At 53.2% G+C, this 21,996-nt stretch overlaps 1 protein-coding gene across 1 annotated transcript in view; it reads left to right on the top strand.

Annotated features, from left to right (window-relative positions):
• The window catches only part of LOC132389983 (sphingosine kinase 1-like), a 61,938-nt gene that overhangs the window by 5,526 nt on the left and 34,416 nt on the right, over nucleotides 1-21,996 (top strand). The gene's annotated exons all lie outside the window — the stretch shown is intronic.

Below are 21,996 nucleotides of genomic sequence, written 5' to 3'. Positions count from 1 at the left end.
CTGGCTGCAGCGTGTACTGACTGGCTGGAGCGTGTACTGACTGGCTGCAGCGTGTACTGACTGGCTGGAGCGTGTACTGACTGGCTGGAGCGTGTACTGACTGGCTGGAGCGTGTACTGACTGGCTGGAGCGTGTACTGACTGGCTGGAGCGTGTACTGACTGGCTGGAGCGTGTACTGACTGGCTGGAGCTGTACTGACTGGCTGGAGCGTGTACTGACTGGCTGGAGCGTGTACTGACTGGCTGCAGCGTGTACTGACTGGCTGGAGCGTGTACTGACTGGCTGGAGCGTGTACTGACTGGCTGGAGCGTGTACTGACTGGCTGGAGCGTGTACTGACTGGCTGGAGCGTGTACTGACTGGCTGGAGCGTGTACTGACTGGCTGGAGCGTGTACTGACTGGCTGGAGCGTGTACTGACTGGCTGCAGCGTGTACTGACTGGCTGCAGCGTGGCATTTGAATGGAAAATGGTGGTGGTTTCAGCCCAGTATATCACAGGCAAAACCCTCCCGACTATTGAGCATGAGACACTGTCGTAGGGAAGCAGCATCCATCGTCACCACCCAGGCCAGGCTCTCCTCTCACTGCTGGCATCAGGCAGAGCCTCAGGACTCGCACCACCAGGTTCAGGAACGGTTACTACCCCTCAAACAGCAGGCTCCTGAGTAAAGGGGACGACTACACTCACTTCCCATCCACTGAGATGTTCCCACAGCCAATGATCTCACTTTATCTCATGTTCTGGTTATTTGTTGCAATTTATTTATAGTTGCTGTGTTTATTGTTTTCTGCACCCTGGTTGATCTTTCACTGATCCTGTAATCATTACCATTCTGTAGATTTTCTGACTAGGGAGATGAATCTCAGGGTTGTAAATACTTTGATAAGAAGATTGACTTTGAGCTTTGGATTCCTTGTACCCTGCTCCAGTGTCGTTTTCCTTCACCCTCTGCAAGGGCCTTTGACTGGCCAAAGATGAGCGTCAGTTTGAATTGTCGGGATTAAATGGGTGCGTAGCTGAGCGGTGGATCTTGCTGTCCTCACTCTCTGCAGATAAACCCGTGGTTACTTGGCTCTGAGCTGAGTCTGTGGCCTGTTCTGGTTGCAGTGATATCCGGCTGTGACTCTTCCTTTAAGAATTCAGTTCTGAAGCTATTTGCCTGCTTTTATTTGAAACTTAGAAATCTACAGCACATTTCAGGCCCTTCGGCCCGCGGTGTTGTGCCGACCGTGTAACCCGCTCTAGAAACTGCCTGGAATCTCCCTGTCGCATAGCCCTTTGTTTTCCTAAGCTCCATCTATTGTATCAGCCCCTACTGCCGTTGCTGGCAGTGCATTCCACACACCCTCCACTCTGTGGAAAAACTTACTCCTGACATCCCCTCAATACCTATTTCCAAGCTCCTTAAATCTATGGCCCCATCGTCTGAGCCATTTCAGCCCTGGGAAAAAGCCTCTGACTACCCACACGATCAGTGGCTCCCATCTCATCCTCCGTCACTCCCTCCTGTTGCCCGGTTTGATTTTGTGTCTCCCTGCACCTTGTCTGTTTGGTCTTTCTCGATGGGTTCTTTGCCTGTACGGAGTTGTAAAACGTTCACCACACACTTGGATACTGAGTACATTTTCAACTCCGAAAGCCCTCTGCTGACGCCCGCAGTCCCACGCCAAGGCCAGCAGTGTAAAAGAGTTCCCTCGTCTCAGAGGCTTGTCTTATGAGGAACGGTTCAGCCAGCTTATCTCCGTGGAGCGAAGGGGGACGAGATTCAGGCAGCGTGGTGGGGCAGAGGCTTGATTTTAATGGCATGATTTTGACGTGATTGGAGGGAGCTGACAGAGGTAGGGTTTTCTCCGTGGAGCGAAGGGGGACGAGATTCAGGCAGCGTGGTGGGGCAGAGGCTTGATTTTAATGGCATGATTTTGACGTGATTGGAGGGAGCTGACAGAGGTAGGGTTTTCTCCGTGGAGCGAAGGGGGACGAGATTCAGGCAGCGTGGTGGGGCAGAGGCTTGATTTTAATGGCATGATTTTGACGTGATTGGAGGGAGCTGACAGAGGTAGGGTTTTCTCCGTGGAGCGAAGGGGGACGAGATTCAGGCAGCGTGGTGGGGCAGAGGCTTGATTTTAATGGCATGATTTTGACGTGATTGGAGGGAGCTGACAGAGGTAGGGTTTTCTCCGTGGAGCGAAGGGAGACGAGATTCAGGCAGCGTGGTGGGGCAGAGGCTTGATTTTAATGGCATGATTTTAACGTGATTGGAGGGAGCTGACAGAGGTAGGGTTTTCTCCGTGGAGCGAAGGGGGACGAGATTCAGGCAGCGTGGTGGGGCAGAGGCTTGATTTTAATGGCATGATTTTGACGTGATTGGAGGTGGGGTTTTCTAACACGGGGTGATGGTAGAGGCAGATACAGCGGGGAGGGAAGAGCAGGAGTCGATTATGCCTCGACTTTCCGAGGACAGCTGGACTCACTCGCTCGCGTGCTTCTGCGGGTGCACAGTAGGGAGCTTCCTGACGAGCTCGGTGTGAAAACTGAGCTGCGCGGGAAGGGCCGTCAGCGAGCAGTCAAACCCGCCATCAAAGGCCAGGAACGTCGTGAAGAATCCCACACACCCACCCTGCTCATGGACTGTTTGTCCCACTCCCATCGGGGAGGGGGTTATGTAGCATCCGCTCCAGGACCCCCAGACTCAAAAACAGATCCTTTCCCGAAGCAGAGAGGATAATCAACACCTCCACACCCCCAAACACCACTACTGTCATCTCCTGCCAGTCACATGACTTACAGACACCCTCTTGTCCAGTGTCACGCTGTGGATGTACGGTCAGTCTCTGTGTATAAGCTAACTTGTGTGTTGCCATTTATTGTGGGTTTTGTATTGTTTATTTGAGGTGCAGCAGATCCAGAATAGCAGATTTTTCATTCTCTTTTACTCTTGTTTACTGGAAATTACGTTTCAGATAAACCGTCTCGAGCTGGAAGGGTTGTCACAGTCCTGTGGGCCGAAGGGCCTGTATTGTGCTGAGAGTAAGTGGGTGTGTGCTACAGGGCGGAATGGACTTGGGGCTTATCTCTCTGCAGGCATCTGCACAGCTCCCTTATCTCCTTTTGGCCAGATGCACACGTTTCATTGACTCTGCGCTACAGGAATGCAGAGGCTCCTGGCCGGAAAGAGCGATGAGGCGGGAGCCGATTGGTTACGTGGGTAAGGTTACAGGGAGGGTGGTTGACAAGGTGTGTGATGTATTGGCCTTACTTAGTCAGAGGACTGAGTTCAAGAGTTGTGAGCTAGAGTTGTGGTTCTATAAAACCCCAGTTAGACCGCACGGGCTATTGTATTGAGTTCTGGTTGCATCATTATAGGAAGGATGTGGGAGCTTTAGAGATGGTGCAGAGGAGATTGACCAGGATGCTGCCTGGATTAGAGAGGGTGCAGAGGAGATTCACCAGGACGCTGCCTGGATTAGAGAGGGTGCAGAGGAGATTGACCAGGATGCTGCCTGGATTAGAGAGGGTGCAGAGGAGATTGACCAGGATGCTGCCTGGATTAGAGAGGGTGCAGAGGAGATTCACCAGGATGCTGCCTGGATTAGAGAGGGTGCAGAGGAGATTCACCAGGATGCTGCCTGGATTAGAGAGGCTGCAGAGGAGATTGACCAGGATGCTGCCTGGATTAGAGAGGGTGCAGAGGAGATTCACCAGGATGCTGCCTGGATTAGAGAGGGTGCAGAGGAGATTGACCAGGACGCTGCCTGGATTAGAGAGGGTGCAGAGGAGATTGACCAGGATGCTGCCTGGATTAGAGAGGGTGCAGAGGAGATTCACCAGGATGCTGCCTGGATTAGAGAGGGTGCTGAGGAGATTCACCAGGATGCTGTCTGGATTTGTGAGGGTGCAGAGGAGATTCACCAGGATGCTGTCTGGATTTGTGAGGGTGCAGAGGAGATTCACCAGGATGCTGTCTGGATTAGAGAGGGTGCAGAGGAGATTCACCAGGATGCTGTCTGGATTAGAGAGGGTGCAGAGGAGATTCACCAGGATGCTGTCTGGATTAGAGAGGGTGCAGAGGAGATTGACCAGGATGCTGCCTGGATTAGAGAGGGTGCAGAGGAGATTGACCAGGATGCTGCCTGGATTAGAGAGGGTGCAGAGGAGATTCACCAGGATGCTGCCTGGATTAGAGAGGGTGCAGAGGAGATTGACCAGGATGCTGCCTGGATTAGAGAGGGTGCAGAGGAGATTCACCAGGATGCTGCCTGGATTAGAGAGGGTGCAGAGGAGATTGACCAGGATGCTGTCTGGATTAGAGAGGGTGCAGAGGAGATTGACCAGGATGCTGCCTGGATTAGAGAGGGTGCAGAGGAGATTGACCAGGATGCTGTCTGGATTAGAGAGGGTGCAGAGGAGATTGACCAGGATGCTGCCTGGATTAGAGAGGGTGCAGAGGAGATTGACCAGGATGCTGTCTGGATTAGAGAGGGTGCAGAGGAGATTCACCAGGATGCTGCCTGGATTAGAGAGGGTGCAGAGGAGATTCAGTAGGATGCTGCCTGGATTAGAGAGGGTGCAGAGGGGATTCACCAGGATGCTGCCTGGATTAGAGAGGGTGCAGAGGAGATTCACCAGGACGCTGCCTGGATTAGAGAGGGTGCAGAGGAGATTCACCAGGACGCTGCCTGGATTAGAGAGGGTGCATAGGAGATTCTCCAGGGTGCTGCCTGGATTAGAGAGGGTGCAGAGGAGATTGACCAGGATGCTGCCTGGATTAGAGAGGGTGCAGAGGAGATTCACCAGGGTGCTGCCTGGATTAGAGAGGGTGCAGAGGAGATTCAGTAGGATGCTGCCTGGATTAGAGAGGGTGCAGAGGAGATTCACCAGGGTGCTGCCTGGATTAGAGAGGGTGCAGAGGAGATTCAGTAGGACGCTGCCTGGATTAGAGAGGGTGCAGAGGAGATTGACCAGGATGCTGCCTGGATTAGAGAGGGTGCAGAGGAGATTGACCAGGATGCTGCCTGGATTAGAGAGGGTGCAGAGGAGATTCACCAGGGTGCTGCCTGGATTAGAGAGGGAGCAGAGGAGATTCAGTAGGATGCTGCCTGGATTAGAGAGGGTGCAGAGGAGATTCACCAGGATGCTGACTGGATTAGAGAGGGTGCAGAGGAGATTCAGTAGGATGCTGCCTGGATTAGAGAGGGTGCAGAGGAGATTCACCAGGATGCTGCCTGGATTAGAGAGGATGCAGAGGAGATTGACCAGGATGCTGCCTGGATTAGAGAGGGTGCAGAGGGGATTGACCAGGATGCTGCCTGGATTAGAGAGGGTGCAGAGGAGATTGACCAGGATGCTGCCTGGATTAGAGAGGGTGCAGAGGAGATTGACCAGGATGCTGCCTGGATTAGAGAGGATGCAGAGGAGATTGACCAGGATGCTGCCTGGATTAGAGAGGGTGCAGAGGAGATTGACCAGGATGCTGCCTGGATTAGAGAGGGTGCAGAGGAGATTGACCAGGATGCTGTCTGGATTAGAGAGGGTGCAGAGGAGATTGACCAGGATGCCGCCTGGATTTGAGAGGGTGCAGAGGAGATTGACCAGGATGCTGTCTGGATTAGAGAGGGTGCAGAGGAGATTGACCAGGATGCTGCCTGGATTAGAGAGGGTGCAGAGGAGATTGACCAGGATGCTGCCTGGATTAGAGAGGGTGCAGAGGAGATTGACCAGGATGCTGCCTGGATTAGAGAGGGTGCAGAGGAGATTCACCAGGACGCTGCCTGGATTAGAGAGGGTGCAGAGGAGATTGACCAGGATGCTGCCTGGATTAGAGAGGGTGCAGAGGAGATTGACCAGGATGCTGCCTGGATTAGAGAGGGTGCAGAGGAGATTCACCAGGACGCTGCCTGGATTAGAGAGGGTGCAGAGGAGATTCACCGGGATGCTGCCTGGATTAGAGAGGGTGCAGAGGAGATTGACCAGGATGCTGCCTGGATTAGAGAGGGTGCTGAGGAGATTCACCAGGATGCTGTCTGGATTTGTGAGGGTGCAGAGGAGATTGACCAGGATGCTGTCTGGATTTGTGAGGGTGCAGAGGAGATTCACCAGGATGCTGTCTGGATTTGTGAGGGTGCAGAGGAGATTCACCAGGATGCTGTCTGGATTAGAGAGGGTGCAGAGGAGATTCACCAGGATGCTGCCTGGATTAGAGAGGGTGCAGAGGAGATTCACCAGGATGCTGTCTGGATTAGAGAGGGTGCAGAGGAGATTGACCAGGATGCTGCCTGGATTAGAGAGGGTGCAGAGGAGATTCACCAGGATGCTGCCTGGATTAGAGAGGGTGCAGAGGAGATTGACCAGGATGCTGCCTGGATTAGAGAGGGTGCAGAGGAGATTGACCAGGATGCTGCCTGGATTAGAGAGGGTGCAGAGGAGATTGACCAGGATGCTGCCTGGATTAGAGAGGATGCAGAGGAGATTGACCAGGATGCTGCCTGGATTAGAGAGGGTGCAGAGGAGATTGACCAGGATGCTGCCTGGATTAGAGAGGGTGCAGAGGAGATTGACCAGGATGCTGCCTGGATTAGAGAGGGTGCAGAGGAGATTGACCAGGATGCTGCCTGGATTAGAGAGGGTGCAGAGGAGATTCACCAGGATGCTGCCTGGATTAGAGAGGGTGCAGAGGACATTGACCAGGATGCTGCCTGGATTAGAGAGGGTGCAGAGGAGATTGACCAGGATGCTGCCTGGATTAGAGAGGGTGCAGAGGAGATTGACCAGGATGCTGCCTGGATTAGAGAGGGTGCAGAGGAGATTGACCAGGATGCTGCCTGGATTAGAGAGGGTGCAGAGGAGATTCACCAGGATGCTGCCTGGATTAGAGAGGGTGCAGAGGAGATTGACCAGGATGCTGTCTGGATTAGAGAGGGTGCAGAGGAGATTGACCAGGATGCTGTCTGGATTAGAGAGGGTGCAGAGGAGATTGACCAGGATGCTGCCTGGATTAGAGAGGGTGCAGAGGAGATTGACCAGGATGCTGTCTGGATTAGAGAGGGTGCAGAGGAGATTCACCAGGATGCTGCCTGGATTAGAGAGGATGCAGAGGAGATTGACCAGGATGCTGCCTGGATTAGAGAGGGTGCAGAGGAGATTCACCAGGATGCTGCCTGGATTAGAGAGGGTGCAGAGGAGATTCACCAGGACGCTGCCTGGATTAGAGAGGGTGCAGAGGAGATTCACCAGGATGCTGCCTGGATAAGAGAGGGTGCATAGGAGATTCACCAGGACGCTGCCTGGATTAGAGAGGGTGCAGAGGAGATTCACCAGGACGCTGCCTGGATTAGAGAGGGTGCAGAGGAGATTCACCAGGGTGCTGCCTGGATTAGAGAGGGTGCAGAGGAGATTGACCAGGATGCTGCCTGGATTAGAGAGGGTGCAGAGGAGATTCACCAGGGTGCTGCCTGGATTAGAGAGGGTGCAGAGGAGATTCAGTAGGATGCTGCCTGGATTAGAGAGGGTGCAGAGGAGATTCACCAGGATGCTGCCTGGATTAGAGAGGGTGCAGAGGAGATTCACCAGGACGCTGCCTGGATTAGAGAGGGTGCAGAGGAGATTCACCAGGATGCTGCCTGGATTAGAGAGGGTGCAGAGGAGATTGACCAGGATGCTGCCTGGATTAGAGAGGGTGCAGAGGAGATTCACCAGGGTGCTGCCTGGATTAGAGAGGGAGCAGAGGAGATTCAGTAGGATGATGCGTGGATTAGAGAGGGTGCAGAGGAGATTCACCAGGATGCTGCCTGGATTAGAGAGGGTGCAGAGGAGATTCACCAGGACCCTGCCTGGATTAGAGAGGGTGCAGAGGAGATTCACCAGGATGCTGCCTGGATTAGAGAGGGTGCAGAGGAGATTCACCAGGATGCTGCCTGGATTAGAGAGGGTGCAGAGGAGATTCACCAGGATGCTGCCTGGATTAGAGAGGGTGCAGAGGAGATTCACCAGGATGCTGCCTGGATTAGAGAGGGTGCAGAGGAGATTGACCAGGATGCTGCCTGGATTAGAGAGGGTGCAGAGGAGATTGACCAGGATGCTGCCTGGATTAGAGAGGATGCAGAGGAGATTGACCAGGATGCTGCCTGGATTAGAGAGGGTGCAGAGGAGATTGACCAGGATGCTGCCTGGATTAGAGAGGGTGCAGAGGAGATTCACCAGGATGCCGCCTGGATTAGAGAGGGTGCAGAGGAGATTGACCAGGATGCTGCCTGGATTAGAGAGGGTGCTGAGGAGATTCACCAGGGTGCTGCCTGGATTAGAGAGGGAGCAGAGGAGATTCAGTAGGATGCTGCCTGGATTAGAGAGGGTGCAGAGGAGATTCACCAGGATGCTGCCTGGATTAGAGAGGGTGCAGAGGAGATTCACCAGGACGCTGCCTGGATTAGAGAGGGTGCAGAGGAGATTCACCAGGATGCTGCCTGGATTAGAGAGGGTGCAGAGGAGATTGACCAGGATGCTGCCTGGATTAGAGAGGGTGCAGAGGAGATTGACCAGGATGCTGCCTGGATTAGAGAGGGTGCAGAGGAGATTGACCAGGACGCTGCCTGGATTAGAGAGGGTGCAGAGGAGATTCACCAGGATGCTGCCTGGATTAGAGAGGGTGCAGAGGAGATTCACCAGGATGCTGCCTGGATTAGAGAGGGTGCTGAGGAGATTCACCAGGATGCTGTCTGGATTTGTGAGGGTGCAGAGGAGATTCACCAGGATGCTGTCTGGATTTGTGAGGGTGCAGAGGAGATTCACCAGGATGCTGTCTGGATTAGAGAGGGTGCAGAGGAGATTCACCAGGATGCTGTCTGGATTAGAGAGGGTGCAGAGGAGATTCACCAGGATGCTGTCTGGATTAGAGAGGGTGCAGAGGAGATTGACCAGGATGCTGCCTGGATTAGAGAGGGTGCAGAGGAGATTGACCAGGATGCTGCCTGGATTAGAGAGGGTGCAGAGGAGATTCACCAGGATGCTGCCTGGATTAGAGAGGGTGCAGAGGAGATTGACCAGGATGCTGCCTGGATTAGAGAGGGTGCAGAGGAGATTCACCAGGATGCTGCCTGGATTAGAGAGGGTGCAGAGGAGATTGACCAGGATGCTGTCTGGATTAGAGAGGGTGCAGAGGAGATTGACCAGGATGCTGCCTGGATTAGAGAGGGTGCAGAGGAGATTGACCAGGATGCTGTCTGGATTAGAGAGGGTGCAGAGGAGATTGACCAGGATGCTGCCTGGATTAGAGAGGGTGCAGAGGAGATTGACCAGGATGCTGTCTGGATTAGAGAGGGTGCAGAGGAGATTCACCAGGATGCTGCCTGGATTAGAGAGGGTGCAGAGGAGATTCAGTAGGATGCTGCCTGGATTAGAGAGGGTGCAGAGGGGATTCACCAGGATGCTGCCTGGATTAGAGAGGGTGCAGAGGAGATTCACCAGGACGCTGCCTGGATTAGAGAGGGTGCAGAGGAGATTCACCAGGACGCTGCCTGGATTAGAGAGGGTGCATAGGAGATTCTCCAGGGTGCTGCCTGGATTAGAGAGGGTGCAGAGGAGATTGACCAGGATGCTGCCTGGATTAGAGAGGGTGCAGAGGAGATTCACCAGGGTGCTGCCTGGATTAGAGAGGGTGCAGAGGAGATTCAGTAGGATGCTGCCTGGATTAGAGAGGGTGCAGAGGAGATTCACCAGGGTGCTGCCTGGATTAGAGAGGGTGCAGAGGAGATTCAGTAGGACGCTGCCTGGATTAGAGAGGGTGCAGAGGAGATTGACCAGGATGCTGCCTGGATTAGAGAGGGTGCAGAGGAGATTGACCAGGATGCTGCCTGGATTAGAGAGGGTGCAGAGGAGATTCACCAGGGTGCTGCCTGGATTAGAGAGGGAGCAGAGGAGATTCAGTAGGATGCTGCCTGGATTAGAGAGGGTGCAGAGGAGATTCACCAGGATGCTGCCTGGATTAGAGAGGGTGCAGAGGAGATTCAGTAGGATGCTGCCTGGATTAGAGAGGGTGCAGAGGAGATTCACCAGGATGCTGCCTGGATTAGAGAGGATGCAGAGGAGATTGACCAGGATGCTGCCTGGATTAGAGAGGGTGCAGAGGGGATTGACCAGGATGCTGCCTGGATTAGAGAGGGTGCAGAGGAGATTGACCAGGATGCTGCCTGGATTAGAGAGGGTGCAGAGGAGATTGACCAGGATGCTGCCTGGATTAGAGAGGGTGCAGAGGAGATTGACCAGGATGCTGCCTGGATTAGAGAGGGTGCAGAGGAGATTGACCAGGATGCTGTCTGGATTAGAGAGGGTGCAGAGGAGATTGACCAGGATGCCGCCTGGATTTGAGAGGGTGCAGAGGAGATTGACCAGGATGCTGTCTGGATTAGAGAGGGTGCAGAGGAGATTGACCAGGATGCTGCCTGGATTAGAGAGGGTGCAGAGGAGATTGACCAGGATGCTGCCTGGATTAGAGAGGGTGCAGAGGAGATTGACCAGGATGCTGCCTGGATTAGAGAGGGTGCAGAGGAGATTCACCAGGACGCTGCCTGGATTAGAGAGGGTGCAGAGGAGATTGACCAGGATGCTGCCTGGATTAGAGAGGGTGCAGAGGAGATTGACCAGGATGCTGCCTGGATTAGAGAGGGTGCAGAGGAGATTCACCAGGACGCTGCCTGGATTAGAGAGGGTGCAGAGGAGATTCACCAGGATGCTGCCTGGATTAGAGAGGGTGCAGAGGAGATTGACCAGGATGCTGCCTGGATTAGAGAGGGTGCTGAGGAGATTCACCAGGATGCTGTCTGGATTTGTGAGGGTGCAGAGGAGATTGACCAGGATGCTGTCTGGATTTGTGAGGGTGCAGAGGAGATTCACCAGGATGCTGTCTGGATTTGTGAGGGTGCAGAGGAGATTCACCAGGATGCTGTCTGGATTAGAGAGGGTGCAGAGGAGATTGACCAGGATGCTGCCTGGATTAGAGAGGGTGCAGAGGAGATTCACCAGGATGCTGTCTGGATTAGAGAGGGTGCAGAGGAGATTGACCAGGATGCTGCCTGGATTAGAGAGGGTGCAGAGGAGATTCACCAGGATGCTGCCTGGATTAGAGAGGGTGCAGAGGAGATTGACCAGGATGCTGCCTGGATTAGAAAGGGTGCAGAGGAGATTGACCAGGATGCTGCCTGGATTAGAGAGGGTGCAGAGGAGATTGACCAGGATGCTGCCTGGATTAGAGAGGATGCAGAGGAGATTGACCAGGATGCTGCCTGGATTAGAGAGGGTGCAGAGGAGATTCACCAGGATGCTGCCTGGATTACAGAGGGTGCAGAGGAGATTGACCAGGATGCTGCCTGGATTAGAGAGGGTGCAGAGGAGATTGACCAGGATGCTGCCTGGATTAGAGAGGGTGCAGAGGAGATTCACCAGGATGCTGCCTGGATTAGAGAGGGTGCAGAGGACATTGACCAGGATGCTGCCTGGATTAGAGAGGGTGCAGAGGAGATTGACCAGGATGCTGCCTGGATTAGAGAGGGTGCAGAGGAGATTGACCAGGATGCTGCCTGGATTAGAGAGGGTGCAGAGGAGATTGACCAGGATGCTGCCTGGATTAGAGAGGGTGCAGAGGAGATTCACCAGGATGCTGCCTGGATTAGAGAGGGTGCAGAGGAGATTGACCAGGATGCTGTCTGGATTAGAGAGGGTGCAGAGGAGATTGACCAGGATGCTGTCTGGATTAGAGAGGGTGCAGAGGAGATTGACCAGGATGCTGCCTGGATTAGAGAGGGTGCAGAGGAGATTGACCAGGATGCTGTCTGGATTAGAGAGGGTGCAGAGGAGATTCACCAGGATGCTGCCTGGATTAGAGAGGGTGCAGAGGAGATTCAGTAGGATGCTGCCTGGATTAGAGAGGGTGCAGAGGAGATTCACCAAGATGCTGCCTGGATTAGAGAGGGTGCAGAGGAGATTCACCAGGACGCTGCCTGGATTAGAGAGGGTGCAGAGGAGATTCACCAGGATGCTGCCTGGATAAGAGAGGGTGCATAGGAGATTCACCAGGACGCTGCCTGGATTAGAGAGGGTGCAGAGGAGATTCACCAGGACGCTGCCTGGATTAGAGAGGGTGCAGAGGAGATTCACCAGGGTGCTGCCTGGATTAGAGAGGGTGCAGAGGAGATTGACCAGGATGCTGCCTGGATTAGAGAGGGTGCAGAGGAGATTCACCAGGGTGCTGCCTGGATTAGAGAGGGTGCAGAGGAGATTCAGTAGGATGCTGCCTGGATTAGAGAGGGTGCAGAGGAGATTCACCAGGATGCTGCCTGGATTAGAGAGGGTGCAGAGGAGATTCACCAGGACGCTGCCTGGATTAGAGAGGGTGCAGAGGAGATTCACCAGGATGCTGCCTGGATTAGAGAGGGTGCAGAGGAGATTGACCAGGATGCTGCCTGGATTAGAGAGGGTGCAGAGGAGATTCACCAGGGTGCTGCCTGGATTAGAGAGGGAGCAGAGGAGATTCAGTAGGATGATGCGTGGATTAGAGAGGGTGCAGAGGAGATTCACCAGGATGCTGCCTGGATTAGAGAGGGTGCAGAGGAGATTCACCAGGACCCTGCCTGGATTAGAGAGGGTGCAGAGGAGATTCACCAGGATGCTGCCTGGATTAGAGAGGGTGCAGAGGAGATTCACCAGGATGCTGCCTGGATTAGAGAGGGTGCAGAGGAGATTCACCAGGATGCTGCCTGGATTAGAGAGGGTGCAGAGGAGATTCACCAGGATGCTGCCTGGATTAGAGAGGGTGCAGAGGAGATTGACCAGGATGCTGCCTGGATTAGAGAGGGTGCAGAGGAGATTGACCAGGATGCTGCCTGGATTAGAGAGGATGCAGAGGAGATTGACCAGGATGCTGCCTGGATTAGAGAGGGTGCAGAGGAGATTGACCAGGATGCTGCCTGGATTAGAGAGGGTGCAGAGGAGATTCACCAGGATGCCGCCTGGATTAGAGAGGGTGCAGAGGAGATTGACCAGGATGCTGCCTGGATTAGAGAGGGTGCAGAGGAGATTGACCAGGATGCTGCCTGGATTAGAGAGGGTGCAGAGGAGATTGACCAGGATGCTGCCTGGATTAGAGAGGGTGCAGAGGAGATTGACCAGGATGCTGCCTGGATTAGAGAGGGTGCAGAGGAGATTCACCAGGATGCTGCCTGGATTAGAGAGGGTGCAGAGGAGATTGACCAGGATGCTGCCTGGATTAGAGAGGGTGCAGAGGAGATTGACCAGGATGCTGCCTGGATTAGAGAGGGTGCAGAGGAGATTGACCAGGACGCTGCCTGGATTAGAGAGGGTGCAGAGGAGATTCACCAGGATGCTGCCTGGATTAGAGAGGGTGCAGAGGAGATTGACCAGGATGCTGCCTGGATTAGAGAGGGTGCTGAGGAGATTCACCAGGATGCAGCCTGGATTTGTGAGGGTGCAGAGGAGATTCACCAGGATGCTGTCTGGATTTGTGAGGGTGCAGAGGAGATTCACCAGGATGCTGTCTGGATTAGAGAGGGTGCAGAGGAGATTCACCAGGATGCTGTCTGGATTAGAGAGGGTGCAGAGGAGATTGACCAGGATGCTGCCTGGATTAGAGAGGGTGCAGAGGAGATTCACCAGGATGCTGCCTGGATTAGAGAGGGTGCAGAGGAGATTGACCAGGATGCTGCCTGGATTAGAGAGGGTGCAGAGGAGATTGACCAGGATGCTGTCTGGATTAGAGAGGGTGCAGAGGAGATTCACCAGGATGCTGCCTGGATTAGAGAGGGTGCAGAGGAGATTCACCAGGATGCTGCCTGGATTAGAGAGGGTGCAGAGGAGATTGACCAGGATGCTGCCTGGATTAGAGAGGGTGCAGAGGAGATTGACCAGGATGCTGCCTGGATTAGAGAGGGTGCAGAGGAGATTGACCAGGATGCTGCCTGGATTAGAGAGGGTGCAGAGGAGATTGACCAGGATGCTGCCTGGATTAGAGAGGGTGCAGAGGAGATTGACCAGGATGCTGCCTGGATTAGAGAGGGTGCAGAGGAGATTGACCAGGATGCTGCCTGGATTAGAGAGGGTGCAGAGGAGATTCACCAGGATGCTGCCTGGATTAGAGAGGGTGCAGAGCAGATTGACCAGGATGCTGTCTGGATTAGAGAGGGTGCAGAGGAGCTTGACCAGGATGCTGTCTGGATTAGAGAGGGTGCAGAGGAGATTGACCAGGATGCTGCCTGGATTAGAGAGGGTGCAGAGGAGATTGACCAGGATGCTGTCTGGATTAGAGAGGGTGCAGAGGAGATTGACCAGGATGCTGCCTGGATTAGAGAGGGTGCAGAGGAGATTCAGTAGGATGCTGCCTGGATTAGAGAGGGTGCAGAGGAGATGCACCAGGATGCTGCCTGGATTAGAGAGGGTGCAGAGGAGATTCACCAGGATGCTGCCTGGATTAGAGAGGGTGCAGAGGAGATTGACCAGGATGCTGCCTGGATTAGAGAGGGTGCAGAGGAGATTGACCAGGATGCTGCCTGGATTAGAGAGGGTGCAGAGGAGATTGACCAGGATGCTGCCTGGATTAGAGAGGGTGCAGAGGAGATTGACCAGGATGCTGCCTGGATTAGAGAGGGTGCAGAGGAGATTGACCAGGATGCTGCCTGGATTAGAGAGGGTGCAGAGGAGATTGACCAGGATGCTGCCTGGATTAGAGAGGGTGCAGAGGAGATTGACCAGGATGCTGCCTGGATTAGAGAGGGTGCAGAGGACATTGACCAGGATGCTGCCTGGATTAGAGAGGGTGCAGAGGAGATTGACCAGGATGCTGCCTGGATTAGAGAGGGTGCAGAGGAGATTGACCAGGATGCTGCCTGGATTAGAGAGGGTGCAGAGGATATTGACCAGGATGCTGCCTGGATTAGAGAGGGTGCAGAGGAGATTCACCAGGATGCTGCCTGGATTAGAGAGGGTGCAGAGGAGATTGACCAGGATGCTGTCTGGATTAGAGAGGGTGCAGAGGAGATTGACCAGGATGCTGTCTGGATTAGAGAGGGTGCAGAGGAGATTGACCAGGATGCTGCCTGGATTAGAGAGGGTGCAGAGGAGATTGACCAGGATGCTGTCTGGATTAGAGAGGGTGCAGAGGAGATTGACCAGGATGCTGCCTGGATTAGAGAGGGTGCAGAGGAGATTCAGTAGGATGCTGCCTGGATTAGAGAGGGTGCAGAGGAGATTCACCAGGATGCTGCCTGGATTAGAGAGGGTGCAGAGGAGATTCACCAGGACGCTGCCTGGATTAGAGAGGGTGCAGAGGAGATTCACCAGGATGCTGCCTGGATAAGAGAGGGTGCATAGGAGATTCACCGGGATGCTGCCTGGATTAGAGAGGGTGCAGAGGAGATTCACCAGGACGCTGCCTGGATTAGAGAGGGTGCAGAGGAGATTCACCAGGGTGCTGCCTGGATTAGAGAGGGTGCAGAGGAGATTCACCAGGATGCTGCCTGGATTAGAGAGGGTGCAGAGGAGATTCACCAGGGTGCTGCCTGGATTAGAGAGGGTGCAGAGGAGATTCAGTAGGATGCTGCCTGGATTAGAGAGGGTGCAGAGGAGATTCACCAGGATGCTGCCTGGATTAGAGAGGGTGCAGAGGAGATTCACCAGGACGCTGCCTGGATTAGAGAGGGTGCAGAGGAGATTCACCAGGATGCTGCCTGGATTAGAGAGGGTGCAGAGGAGATTGACCAGGATGCTGCCTGGATTAGAGAGGGTGCAGAGGAGATTCACCAGGGTGCTGCCTGGATTAGAGAGGGAGCAGAGGAGATTCAGTAGGATGCTGCCTGGATTAGAGAGGGTGCAGAGGAGATTCACCAGGATGCTGCCTGGATTAGAGAGGGTGCAGAGGAGATTCACCAGGACGCTGCCTGGATTAGAGAGGGTGCAGAGGAGATTCACCAGGATGCTGCCTGGATTAGAGAGGGTGCAGAGGAGATTCACCAGGATGCTGCCTGGATTAGAGAGGGTGCAGAGGAGATTCACCAGGATGCTGCCTGGATTAGAGAGGGTGCAGAGGAGATTCACCAGGATGCTGCCTGGATTAGAGAGGGTGCAGAGGAGATTCACCAGGATGCTGCCTGGATTAGAGAGGGTGCAGAGGAGATTCACCAGGATGCTGCCTGGATTAGAGAGGCTGCAGAGGAGATTGACCAGGATGCTGCCTGGATTAGAGAGGGTGCAGAGGAGATTGACCAGGATGCTGCCTGGATTAGAGAGGGTGCAGAGGAGATTGACCAGGATGCTGCCTGGATTAGAGAGGATGCAGAGGAGATTGACCAGGATGCTGCCTGGATTAGAGAGGGTGCAGAGGAGATTGACCAGGATGCTGCCTGGATTAGAGAGGGTGCAGAGGAGATTGACCAGGATGCTGCCTGGATTAGAGAGGGTGCAGAGGAGATTCACCAGGATGCTGCCTGGATTAGAGAGGATGCAGAGGAGATTGACCAGGATGCTGCCTGGATTAGAGAGGGTGCAGAGGAGATTGACCAGGATGCTGCCTGGATTAGAGAGGGTGCAGAGGAGATTGACCAGGACGCTGCCTGGATTAGAGAGGGTGCAGAGGAGATTGACCAGGACGCTGCCTGGATTAGAGAGGGTGCAGAGGAGATTCACCAGGATGCTGCGTGGATTAGAGAGGGTGCAGAGGAGATTGACCAGGATGCTGCCTGGATTAGAGAGGGTGCTGTGGAGATTCACCAGGATGCAGCCTGGATTTGTGAGGGTGCAGAGGAGATTCACCAGGATGCTGCCTGGATTAGAGAGGGTGCAGAGGAGATTCACCAGGATGCTGTCTGGATTAGAGAGGGTGCAGAGGAGATTCACCAGGATGCTGTCTGGATTAGAGAGGGTGCAGAGGAGATTCACCAGGATGCTGTCTGGATTAGAGAGGGTGCAGAGGAGATTGACCAGGATGCTGCCTGGATTAGAGAGGGTGCAGAGGAGATTCACCAGGATGCTGCCTGGATTAGAGAGGGTGCAGAGGAGATTCACCAGGATGCTGCCTGGATTAGAGAGGGTGCAGAGGAGATTGACCAGGATGCTGCCTGGATTAGAGAGGGTGCAGAGGAGATTCAACAGGATGCTGCCTGGATTAGAGAGGGTGCAGAGGAGATTGACCAGGATGCTGCCTGGATTAGAGAGGGTGCAGAGGAGATTGACCAGGATGCTGCCTGGATTAGAGAGGGTGCAGAGGAGATTGACCAGGATGCTGCCTGGATTAGAGATGGTGCAGAGGAGATTGACCAGAATGCTGCCTGGATTAGAGAGGGTGCAGAGGAGATTGACCAGGATGCTGCCTGGATTAGAGAGGGTGCAGAGGAGATTGACCAGGATGCTGCCTGGATTAGAGAGGGTGCAGAGGAGATTCTCCAGGATGCTGCCTGGATTAGAGAGGGTGCAGAGGAGATTGACCAGGATGCTGCCTGGATTAGAGAGGGTGCAGAGGAGATTCACCAGGATGCTGCCTGGATTAGAGAGGGTGCAGAGGAGATTGACCAGGATGCTGCCTGGATTAGAGAGGGTGCAGAGGAGATTGACCAGGATGCTGCCGGGATTAGAGAGGTGTAGAGGAGATTGACCAGGATGCTGCCTGGATTAGAGAGGGTGCAGAGGAGATTGACCAGGATGCTGCCTGGATTAGAGAGGGTGCAGAGGAGATTCACCAGGATGCTGCCTGGATTAGAGAGGGTGCAGAGGAGATTCACCAGGATGCTGCCTGGATTAGAGAGGGTGCAGAGGAGATTGACCAGGATGCTGTCTGGATTAGAGAGGGTGCAGAGGAGATTCACCAGGATGCTGCCTGGATTAGAGAGGGTGCATAGGAGATTCACCAGGATGCTGCCTGGATTAGAGAGGGTGCAGAGGAGATTCACCAGGACGCTGCCTGGATTAGAGAGGGTGCAGAGGAGATTCACCAGGGTGCTGCCTGGATTAGAGAGGGTGCAGAGGAGATTGACCAGGATGCTGCCTGGATTAGAGAGGGTGCAGAGGAGATTCACCAGGGTGCTGCCTGGATTAGAGAGGGTGCAGAGGAGATTCAGTAGGATGCTGCCTGGATTAGAGAGGGTGCAGAGGAGATTCACCAGGATGCTGCCTGGATTAGAGAGGGTGCAGAGGAGATTCACCAGTACGCTGCCTGGATTAGAGAGGGTGCAGAGGAGATTCACCAGGATGCTGCCTGGATTAGAGAGCGTGCAGAGGAGATTGACCAGGATGCTGCCTGGATTAGAGAGGGTGCAGAGGAGTTTCACCAGGGTGCTGTCTGGATTAGAGAGGGAGCAGAGGAGATTCAGTAGGATGCTGCCTGGATTAGAGAGGGTGCAGAGGAGATTCACCAGGATGCTGCCTGGATTAGAGAGGGTGCAGAGGAGATTCACCAGGACGCTGCCTGGATTAGAGAGGGTGCAGAGGAGATTCACCAGGATGCTGCCTGGATTAGAGAGGGTGCAGAGGAGATTGACCAGGATGCTGCCTGGATTAGAGAGTGTGCAGAGGAGATTCACCAGGATGCTGCCTGGATTAGAGAGGGTGCAGAGGAGATTGACCAGGATGCTGCCTGGATTAGAGAGGATGCAGAGGAGATTGACCAGGATGCTGCCTGGATTAGAGAGGCTGCAGAGGAGATTGACCAGGATGCTGCCTGGATTAGAGAGGGTGCAGAGGAGATTGACCAGGATGCTGCCTGGATTAGAGAGGGTGCAGAGGAGATTGACCAGGATGCTGCCTGGATTAGAGAGGATGCAGAGGAGATTGACCAGGATGCTGCCTGGATTAGAGAGGGTGCAGAGGAGATTGACCAGGATGCTGCCTGGATTAGAGAGGGTGCAGAGGAGATTGACCAGGATGCTGTCTGGATTAGAGAGGGTGCAGAGGAGATTCACCAGGATGCTGCCTGGATTAGAGAGGATGCAGAGGAGATTGACCAGGATGCTGCCTGGATTAGAGAGGGTGCAGAGGAGATTGACCAGGATGCTGCCTGGATTAGAGAGGGTGCAGAGGAGATTGACCAGGATGCTGCCTGGATTAGAGAGGGTGCAGAGGAGATTCACCAGGATGCTGCCTGGATTAGAGAGGGTGCAGAGGAGATTCACCAGGATGTTGTCTGGATTAGAGAGGGTGCAGAGGAGATTCACCAGGATGCTGCCTGGATTAGAGAGGGTGCAGAGGAGATTCACCAGGATGCTGCCTGGATTAGAGAGTGTGCAGAGGAGATTCACCAGGATGCTGCCTGGATTAGAGAGGGTGCAGAGGAGATTCACCAGGATGCTGTGTGGATTAGAGAGGGTGCAGAGGAGATTCACCAGGATGCTGCCTCGATTAAAAAGTGAGGAAGGGTTCGGCAAGCTGGGTCTTTTCTGTTTGGAACAAAGGTGGATGAGAGGTGAGGAAGATTTTCAAAGCTTGCAGAGGGATCTGAACCAGCTGGAAAAAAAGGCTGTCAAATGGCAGATGGAGTTTAATACAGACAAGTGTGAGGTATTGCACTTTGGAAGGACAAACCAAGATAGAACATACAAGGTAAATGGTAGGACACTGAGGAGTGCAGTAGAACAGGCGGATCTGGGAATACAGATACAAAATTCCCTAAAAGTGGTGTCACAGGTAGATAGGGTAGTAAAGAGAGCTTTTGGTACATTGGCCTTTATAAATCAAAGTATTGAGTATAAGAGTTAAAGTGTAATGGTGAGGTTGGATAAGACATTGGTGAGGCTGAATTTGGAGTATTGTTTGCAGTGAAAATTACGACTGACCCGCTTCTGCACCTGTCTCTGAAGGTCTGAGAGGTGAACAACACGTTTCCAACATTGGGAGCAGTTTTTAATTTTTCTTTAAATTCAGCCCTTTAAACCACACTGGCTAGCAAACCCCATTTTAGCACAAGTCTGATCACCATTACAGTTGCCATTACATGGACAATTTACAGTGACCAATGCACCTTCCAACCAGACTGTGGGAGGAAACCAGAGCACCCGGAGGAAACCCACGCGATCACAGGGAGAACGTACAAACTTCTGACAAACTAGAATTGAACCCGGGTCACTGGTACTGTAAACATTGTGCTAACCACTACACTACCGTGTGATAGGAATCGAACCCGGGTCACTGGTACTGTAAACATTGTGCTAACCACTACACTACCATGTGATCGGAATAGAACCCGGGTCACTGGTACTGTAAACATTGTGCTAACCACTACACTACCGTGTGATGGGAATCGAACCCGGGTCACTGGTACTGTAAACATTGTGCTAACCACTACACTACCGTGTGATGGGAATTGAACCCGGGTCACTGGTACTGTAAACATTGTGCTAACCACTACACTACCGTGTGATGGGAATCGAACCCGGGTCACTGGTACTGTAAACACTGTGCTAACCACTACATTACCGTGTGATGGGAATTGAACCCGGGTCACTGGTACTGTAAACATTGTGCTAACCACTACACTACCGTGTGATGGGAATCGAACACGGGTCACTGGTACTGTAAACATTGTGGTAACCACTACACTACCGTGTGATGGGAATAGAACCCGGGTCACTGGTACTGTAAACATTGTGCTAACCACTACACTACCGTGTGATGGGAATGGAACCCGGGTCACTTGTACTGTAAACACTGTGCTAACCACTACACTACCGTGTGATGGGAATAGAACCCGGGTCACTGGTACTGTAAACACTGTGCTAACCACTACACTACCGTGTGATGGGAATCGAACCCGGGTCAATGGTACGGTAAACATTGTGCTAACCACTACACTACCGTGTGATGGGAATTGAACCTGTGTCACTGGTACTGTAAACATTGTGCTAACCACTACACTACCGTGTGATGGGAATAGAACCCGGGTCACTGGTACTGTAAACACTGTGCTAACCACTACACTACCGTGTGATGGGAATCGAACCCGGGTCAATGGTACGGTAAACATTTGTGCTAACCACTACACTACCGTGTGATGGGAATTGAACCCGGGTCACTGGTATTGTAAACATTGTGCTAACCACTACACTACCGTGTGATGGGAATCGAACACGGGTCACTGGTACTGTAAACATTGTGGTAACCACTACACTACCGTGTGATGGGAATTGAACCTGTGTCACTGGTACTGTAAACATTGTGCTAACCACTACACTACCGTGTGATGGGAATCGAACCTGTGTCACTGGTACTGTGAACATTGTGCTAACCACTACACTACCGTGTGATGGGAATGGAACCCCGGTCACTGGTACTGTAAACACTGTGCTAACCACTACACTACAGTGTGATGGGAATTGAACCTGGTCACTGGTACTTTAAACATTGTGCTAACCACTACACTACCGTGTGATGGGAATTGAACCCGGGTCACTGGTATTGTAAACACTGTGCTAACCACTACACTACCGTGTGATGGGAATTGAACCCAGGTCACAGGTACTGTAAAACGTTGTGTTAATCACTACACTACCGTGTGATGGGAATCGAACCCGGGTCACTGGTACTGTAAACACTGTGCTAACCACTACACTACCGTGTGATGGGAATTGAACCCGGGTCACAGGTACTGTAAACATTGTGGTAACCACTACACTACCGTGTGATGGGAATTGAACCTGTGTCACTGGTACTGTAAACATTGTGCTAACCACTACACTACCGTGTGATGGGAATTGAACCCGGGTCACAGGTACTGTAAACATTGTGCTAACCACTACACTACCGTGTGATGGGAATCGAACCCGGGTCACTGGTACTGTAACCGTTGTGCTAACCACTACACTACCGTGTGATGCGAATTGAACCCGGGTCACTGGTACTGTAAACATTGTGCTAACCACTACACTACCGTGTGATGGGAATTGAACCCGGGTCACTGGTACTGTAAACATTGTGCTAACCACTACACTACCGTCTGATGGGAATCGAACCTGGGTCA

The sequence above is a fragment of the Hypanus sabinus genome, unplaced genomic scaffold (genome assembly GCF_030144855.1).
Source record: "Hypanus sabinus isolate sHypSab1 unplaced genomic scaffold, sHypSab1.hap1 scaffold_728, whole genome shotgun sequence".
NCBI lineage: Eukaryota > Metazoa > Chordata > Chondrichthyes > Myliobatiformes > Dasyatidae > Hypanus > Hypanus sabinus.
The sequence above is the reverse complement of the archived record's forward strand: the minus strand, read 5'-3'. Positions and strand labels throughout refer to the sequence as shown.